This window comes from Lates calcarifer, linkage group LG13, assembly GCF_001640805.2.
Source record: "Lates calcarifer isolate ASB-BC8 linkage group LG13, TLL_Latcal_v3, whole genome shotgun sequence".
In the NCBI taxonomy this organism is placed as follows: domain Eukaryota; kingdom Metazoa; phylum Chordata; class Actinopteri; family Centropomidae; genus Lates; species Lates calcarifer.
In genome coordinates, this window is record NC_066845.1 from 26,641,670 (window position 1) to 26,649,858 (window position 8,189).

At 47.7% G+C, this 8,189-nt stretch overlaps 1 protein-coding gene across 3 annotated transcripts in view; it reads right to left on the reverse strand.

Annotated features, from left to right (window-relative positions):
* The window catches only part of ddr2l (discoidin domain receptor family, member 2, like), a 34,066-nt gene extending 27,886 nt beyond the window's left edge, over nt 1-6,180 (reverse strand). The window contains exons 1-2 of one of the 3 annotated variants that reach the window (XM_051074868.1): nt 5,867-6,180; nt 5,446-5,559 (exon numbers count right to left, since the gene is read on the reverse strand). The gene's annotated coding sequence lies outside the window, so the exon portion shown is untranslated. The remainder of the gene's footprint in view (nt 1-5,445; nt 5,560-5,866) is intronic. The other 2 variants (XM_018663726.2, XM_018663744.2) reach the window with 2 other exon arrangements.
* Between the last annotated feature and the right edge of the window lie 2,009 nt (nt 6,181-8,189).

The following is an 8,189-nucleotide window of genomic DNA, read 5'->3' on the forward strand; positions in this document are numbered from 1 at the left end:
GAGAGGGAGAGAGAGAGAGGAGAGAGAGAGAGAGAGAGAGGAGAGAGAGAGAGAGAGAGAGAGAGAGAGAGAGAGAGAGAGAGAGAGAGAGAGAGGAGAGGAGAGAAGAGGGAGAGGGAGAGAGAGGGAGAGAGGAGGGAGAAGAGAGAGAGAGAGAGAACAGAGAGAGAGAGAGAGACAGAGAGAGAGATAGAGAGAGAGAGAGAGAGGTAAAGGCTGTTTTATTGTGAGAACACGAGCGAGTGACAGATCAACACCAAACTGTTTCCTGTTGGAGACGTTCAAGTTGTTGTAGTTACAGATAAAACAGAGTCCAGGTCAGACAGGGACCTGGACTCTGGTCAGACAGGGACCTGGACTCTGGTCAGACAGGGACCTGGACTCTGCTGTCCTGAGAATCTTTTATGTGTCCTTGTTGTCTGGATAAGATGAGGTGCTGTAAAAGAACCTGTTATCAGCAGAGGTTTGTCACCTGACAGACAGAGAGGACCATGGTTTGGTTAAAAGTCCGACACAGACCAGAACCACCAGCCTCTTCTACCACCTGTGTCAGAAAGACTGGTGAAGATGGAGGAGGTAACAGCAGCCACTGCAACATGACCCCGGTCTGCAGAGTCCAGAGACAGGCAGGGTTCCTGGACCCAGGTTCCTGACACCGAGCTCAAACCCCTCACACACGTCGAGCTGATGTGGTCACATATATGAACTGCTGATTCACTGTATGATGTGCTGATATATGAGACTTTACTCATTCTGCACAGAGCTACAGATGAACATGTTGTTTCTCCACACACTCGACACACACTCGACACACACTCGACACACACTCGACACACACTCACATTAAATGTCAAACTGTAAATAACATGAGGAATAAATCAGCTGCTTCACTTCGCTTTTCCTCCATCTTTGTTTCCTCGACTTTTTTTATCTCCTCCCTTCCTCCCTCCTTATCTCCTCCCTCGTCCCTCCCTCTATCCTTCTTTTCCGCTCATTCTCTCCCTCCTCCCCCCTCCTCCCCCCTCCCTCCTCCGTCAGAACAAACTGAAGCCAAAAGCCTCAACATTCCAAACATTCAACGCAACCAGAGCTCTCTCTCTCTCCCTGTCTGCATCTATGTCTCTCGCTCACACAAACACACAGGAATCCACATGCCTTTCTCCAAGTCTCTCTCTCTCTCTCTCTCTTACTGTTACACACAGGAATCTGCATGTCTCTCTCTCTCCCTCTCTCTCTCCTCCTGGTTGGGGGGGGGTGAATGAGACAGAGTTCACTGAGAACAAAACAGAACAGAGCAGTAGAGCACACAATAGAACAGAACAGAATAGAAGTGAAAACCTCTTTATCTGGCTCCATCGTTCACATAAAAACACCTTTGGTTTATTCAGACCATGATGCAGATCCCAGAGGAATACGAGGTGGCTGTGTTAAACCTGACAGAGGTTAGAAACCGTGCAGTGTTTTAGTGTCTGATCCAAACAGCTGCCTGTGAGACGGTGCAGTGGTACGATCCTCGTATTTAAACCACATCACGTCCTCTCTCTGTGACACTCGGCCTTTCACTCCTCCCTCCACTGTGGCCGCTCTCAAACATCCATGAACAGTGTTGACGTGGTGCGACAGCTCGTCCTGCAGACCTCTGCTCCTCTAACAAAACCCTGCCTTTACACTGAAACAAGAACTGACACCAGCACCTGAGTCACAATGAAACCACACGTCTGTCCAAGACGACTGCGTCTTTACTGCATCATCTCTGCATCTTTACTGGTCACATGATTCGATTCAGACGGCTGCTCATTCATCTATGAATGAAAACAGATAAACATCAACTCTCTTCTTGATTATTTAGAAATCAAAGTGTCTTCATTGAATAACGCTTCCTGAACATGGAGAACACCTGTGTGAGGAATCACCTGTCAGTCCTCTCTGATGATACTGATGATACTCCATTAGAGGAACAGAAAGTCCAGGAATCACACGTTCTCACTAACATGTCAGTTTCCTCTGTTAGCTTCTCAGGGTGAACGGCTAACGCTGCTACGTCTTGTGCGTCGCTAACAGGAGCTCATTTTGAACTTTAGAACTTTATTGTCCAGAAAAGACAAGACAAGCAGCATCCGGAGGATATAATGGATGATGATATGTCGCTGCATCGATGCAGAATCATCCGCATCGATGCAGAATCATCCGCATCGCGATGCATCGTAGAAACGATCATTTTCAACAACAGTCGCCTCTGTCCGTCAGCTCAGTTAAACAACAGGAAAAGAGTGATGATTGGTCAAACTGGACCTCCTTGATTCCATGTCATATCTCACCTGTACACACACACACACACACACACACAGAGACACTGGGGTCCAGACACCTGTAACGACACCGACCAGCTGCTCAAATAAAACTTGAATATTTTGAACATTTCTTTGGTAACAGACCAGAGGAGCACTCAGCCTCAGATACACTCAGAGCTCTGAGTGTGTGTCGGTGTCACCTGATCAAACTCTGACAGCAGGTCACGTTACCAACAGTGTTGATGCCCCCTGGCACTGAGCAGTGACCTGAAGAGTTCTGGGTCACGTGATGTGGAGACGACAGCAACAGAAGTTACACAACGGTTTTCTAACCACGACCTGGAACTCTGTGAGTCTGAGGTGGACGTTCAGTCGTGTCTCTGGTCTCAGCTTTCGCTCGCTGTAAAACTGCACACGTGCATCAGCAGAATGTTTCGAGTGTAACCTGAGAGCAGGTGATGGTTAGGAGGTCTGAACCGGAGCAGAGCGGCCGCTGGTTTAAAAAGAGCTGCCGGCATCTGAAGAATGTGAGGAGGCGCTTGATTTAACATGCAGAGCTTTGAAGTGACGGACGGCTCTGCAGCCAAGAGGAGGGAACACACCTGAGAACCTGAACGTGGGATCATTTAGCCCAGTTTCATGACTCACTGACGATGTGATTTTATCACTCAACAATCTGACCTGAATCCTTTTTAACTCTCCACCTGTTTCCAAACTCAAACTCTGCTCTTTTCCCTTCAGTGGATTAAACTCAGTGAGTATCTCATCAATAATCACACACAGAGGCTCAAAACTCTGCTCCACTCAAAACACTGAAACCCTGGACACACACACACACACAGGTATGTACGCAGTAAATATAAAAGGCGTCCACTCTCTGGTGCCTCTTACTGATACAAACCAGGTCCCTGACAGTCCAGGAAGATCCATCAGCTGATTACAGATCAGACTGAGCTGGGTTTTGAGAGTCAGTGAACCCCCCAGTCAGAGGGCTGACAAACGCACACACATGGATTTCCTCTTCCAATGGGACGAGCGGGAACTGTGTTTAAAATGACCCAGATCCAACCTGAGCCTGAAGCCTTCCACAACAACATGGCTGCTGGGTCACAGGTACAGGAACCTGAACCCAGACCCGTTCTGGTCTCAGTGACGTCTGCTTCACAGAGACCAAAGCAAACTCCAATCAGCAGTTTAATGGGAGTCACACTGCACTGTTTCTCACAGCGACCCCGCAGAATCAGCTGATCCTGACACACACACACACACACACACACATCAGAATATTCATATGTTTAATTATTCAGCCTGATTGGAATCAGTCTTTATGAGAAGAGTGGAGCCGTGGAGCTGACCTCTGACCTCTGACCTCTGACCTCCCTCACATACAGTATGGTATGGATAAAGTCTCTGCAGTCGTGTTGCTCCTGGTGATCAGTGGGTGGATCACCTTGGCTCCTCCTCTCTGTGGTTTCCTAATGGTTTAATGAGCTGCTGGCTGCAGATGGAAACTCGACACACACACTCGCTCATTTCCACTCATCTGTAATCTGCTGCTTCCACTCCAACCACAGCCGCTCTCTGCACACACTTCTCCAGAAGTCATTCTGAGTGTTTCCCGTAAGTGTTTGTGTTTTACAGTGTGGCTGGAGAGGTGTTTATGTACAGAACGGCATCATGGGAGCGAGATAAGAGGGCCAGAGACTTAATGACCTGAGGTGAAATGTCTCTGGAGATGTTTATCTACATGTGTGAGGGAGGTGGTGCTCTCAGGTCTTCCTGTGCGTCTGCTGCTGACAGATACCATCGCTACAACAGTTCCATCTCACAGAGACTTTATTGGCTGCAGGCTGAGCTGGACAGGGTTTAGACGAGATCTGGATCCAATGTACATACTGTAGATACTGGGACGGGATGAATGATCTTTTATTGGAAACGCTGAGGTTCCCAAAGACAGTTTGATGTCATCTTGTTATTCGAGTCCAGAGTCTCAGAGTGCAGCGAGGACACGTATCCAGGCTGGGTTTAAAGGACTGTAGCTGATCATTTCTAAAAACCCTCAGAGAGCAGCTGTGTTTATGTCCAACCTGCTGCTCTGAGAGCTGCAGCAGAATCTGAAGCTCTAACCAGTTAGAGCTGGTAATGCTGGGGAGTCAAATCTCGTCCTGCGGTGCTTCACCTCAGCCGAGGTGTGATGGTGAAACAGCAGACTTCCTGTGAGCCTGCAGAGAAAGATAACACTGGCAGCAGCAGCAGAGTCCTGGACCTGCTGGGTCCTCTCAGGTTCTCCTCTGAGTCTCAGGACCAGACTGATAGAACCCTACTCTTCCCATTAGCTTCATCAGATGAAGAGGCAGCAGTGTGAGCCTCTCGCTCGCCCACAGCTCATGTTGCGGGTTCGTTTTGTGAGCGAGCGGAGCTGCGAGCTCTCACAGTCTGAGCCAAACACTGAGCTGCTGCTGTTGTGAAATCACTGTGAGACTGTGTGTAGCCCCGGGCTGCTCTCACAGTCTGTTCCACACACAATAAATCTGCTTTTTATTGCCTCACATCACAAACACCAAGCTGTTAAAACACACCTGCAGGGGCTGAAGCCTTCGCTCATCAATACCCTGATCACAGGCCTCTCTCTCTGTGGAGATAATCAGAGCTGATCAGAAGTCTTCTTGATCGACGATCAGCTGATCGATGTCGTACTGTACATCTGCTCTGAGCCTGCAGATGTGCAGAGGGTCAGTGAGTTCAGTGGTGACGTCCTGACTCCAGTCAGTCCTGATCACAACAGTTCAACTGCTCTCGTTGTTCACTGGTTTCAAAACCACCCTCACTGAACATCAGACAAACTGTGTCTGTTGGCTTCTGTTTTTCTTGATGCTCCTGAACCTGGTCTAGGTCTGGACCTGACCTTCCTGCTCTCTGTTGTCACGTGTACAGTTTGTGTTCAGCGTATACACTCGGAGGTTAACCAGCAGCTGCCTGACGCTCTGATATATTTACCTCAAGGAAACTCAAGTTCTGTTGCAGCTCGTCAGATTCAACAAGAAGACGGAGACAGAGTGTGTCTCAGACTGAGAGACAGATTTAGTCTGAGTCCATGTAGACTGAGATATCCCTCACAGGAGGTCACACACACTCACACACTCACACAGCTTACAGTAACACTATGGCCTGAAGACCTGCAGACGTCTCCACACACACCAGGCGTCCATCACTCTGCTGTTTACTGACTCCGTCCTCTCTCTGCTCTCACATCAACACAGGCTGTGAACTGTAAAACACACAGGACCTTAACTTGAAAAGATATTTTAACAATAAGCTTCTCTCAGTGACTCTCTCTCTCTCTCTCTCTGATATCTGCTCCTCTGTTCTTCTCTGCAGCTCCTGTTCCATGAACAGCTCAGCTCTAGGCCTCAGTCTGCAGCAGCAGCAGCAGCACTGATCCCAGCTCTGTTGTCATGCACTCAAAGTTTCCAGGAGTCTGAACTTCTCCGCCCGGCTTCACTTCCCTCTCTGACCAAACACACACACTCACACACACTCACACACACTCAGATATTCTCCTGTCAGCTCTTTACCTGTCCGCAGTTTCCCTCCGGATCCACAACAGCAGCGAGCTTCTCTCCGGTCTGACTTTTTTTTCCTGTGTCGGAGTCCGGTCCGGCAGGTCGTGGTCTTGTTGTCGGAGACAGACGGAGGAGCTCAGAGGATCATGGTGGAGGAAACTAACGCTCTCTTTGTGTCTGCTGGCTCAGCGAGCTCCGGGTTTCAGCGCTTCTCCGTCCGCTCCTGAAACTTTTCCCTCAGCAGTGAATCGGAAGAAGGAGCTGAGCACACTCCAACAGAGAGGAACAAAAAACTGCTGTGTTTACATCACATCCCGTTTCCGAAGAGGAGGAGGAGGAGGAGGAGGAGGAGGAGGAACATGAGCCCCCTGACATCTGAGAACTTAGAGGAAATCTGTACAGGAGCCCTACGAAGGGAACTACAGAGGGAACTACAGAGGGAACTACAGAGGGAACTGCAGAGGGAACAGGACAGATTTTAACACCTGATTCTCCAAATCTCAACAAACCAATAAAATGTGTTGATTTAAATAAGAGGAATAAAATAAAGTCATGAATTATCAACCCAGGTTTTAATGGAAATCAAATGATGTTTTAAAGGATTCTTATTCACTGTTCACTTTTTAACTTTATTTCCAGTTTGAGGTAAAACCTCAGGTTCTTCAAACTAAATAAAATAACAACTCCACAGCTCTCACTCTGACCTCAACTCTTCATCCTGGTGGTTCAGGGTTCATTAAGGGAAGGATCTGGATCATCTGAGGATTTAAAGCTTTAAGAGGTGGAATTTAGTTGAATTTTCACGACATAGAAAAATGAAGGTTTAAATAAAACCTTCAATACACCTCAATCAATTAATATGAGAAGAAGCAGAAATATGTTGCACAGGACAAGAAACATTTGGAAGAAGTGTAACGTACACTGAGCTCTGAGCAAAGGTTTTATAAATATAAATAATGGATAAATAGAAAGATCAATAGATTTTATTTATTGATTAACAGGAGGCCTCAGCTCGTCTGTGGATTCAGTCTCTTCATGTGATCCCAGTCTGACTGTGCTGCTGAGACCAGGACTCTGGGGGGTCACTGTACTGTGTGTGTGTGTGTGTGTGTGTGTGTGTGTGTGTGTGTGTGTGTGTGTGTGTGTGTTAGCCAGCAGAGGGCAGCAGAGTTTCACTGTAAAACTTTTTTTCCTCTTCTGTCTTTTTCGTCGCTCAGCTCAGAGACAGGTGATGAAGTGATGAAGTGATGAAGGTGAAGAGCTGTGTGTCTTTAATCTGATCAGGTGATCCCACAGGTATTTCTAATCTTTCTCTTCAGTTTTGTCTCTGTGGTTCGTGTATCTTCTGTCCTCCTCCTCCTCCTCCTCCTCCTCCTCCAGCAGGGCGAGCTCTCTCCCTGTTTTTCCTTCTCCTCCTTCACACCACTGTTTCATCCACATCACTTCCTCCCTGCACTTCCTCTTTCTCAGCCAGTGTTGACAAGGGTCCCCCCCCCCCCCCCCCCCCCCCCCACACACACACACACACACACTGAGTGTTTGATGACGCAAGAGGCCTCTGTGCTGTGTACACTAAAACAAAGATGGCAGTCAGAGGGGAATCCACCACACACACACACACACACACTTTGTACAGCGTCATAACACGAGTGTGAAGCTGCTGGAAAATAACTGAGCTGCAGAAACAGCTGACCTGGATAATCCGGATCCAGACCTCAGAGAGTTTCACGTATGAGTTGTATGAGTTCATATGTGGATTAGTGTGATGTAAATATCACACTACAGTTAGTGTAGAAGAAGGAAACAGCTGTTAGCGTGTTAACATGTCTGATTACATTTCACCTCACATCATCTCTAACTCACTCGTCTCCTCTGAACTTCAGCTCTGATCTCACTGTGGCAGAGGAAGTGACATCACTGCTGAAGCCCGGCGTTACTCACACATCCATGTTTCTTCACAGTCAAGTTCATCCTGACACACGAGGGACAGGCATTTTCTGACCTCTGGCGTTGTGTAACCTTGTAACTGACATGTGTTTCCCCGTCTTACATTCCAGTGTTACAGCCATGTTTCCACTCTCTCTCTCAGCAGGATGTGGTCTGTGCATTACCTCTACATCCCCTGCTTATCCTGATGTCACACTGTTTGTCACATTTGACACATTTTTGCTGGATGTGGACCTATAGTCAGCTTTATAAACAGCTAACTGAAGCTGCAGGAATCAGTGCATGTGCAGGTTTTAAAGGCAGCCAGCAGCTTGATGTTCTCAGGAAATACAGAGATTCAACATCTGCATTATTTACTTCCACTTTTACTGAATTACACTTTCTACGT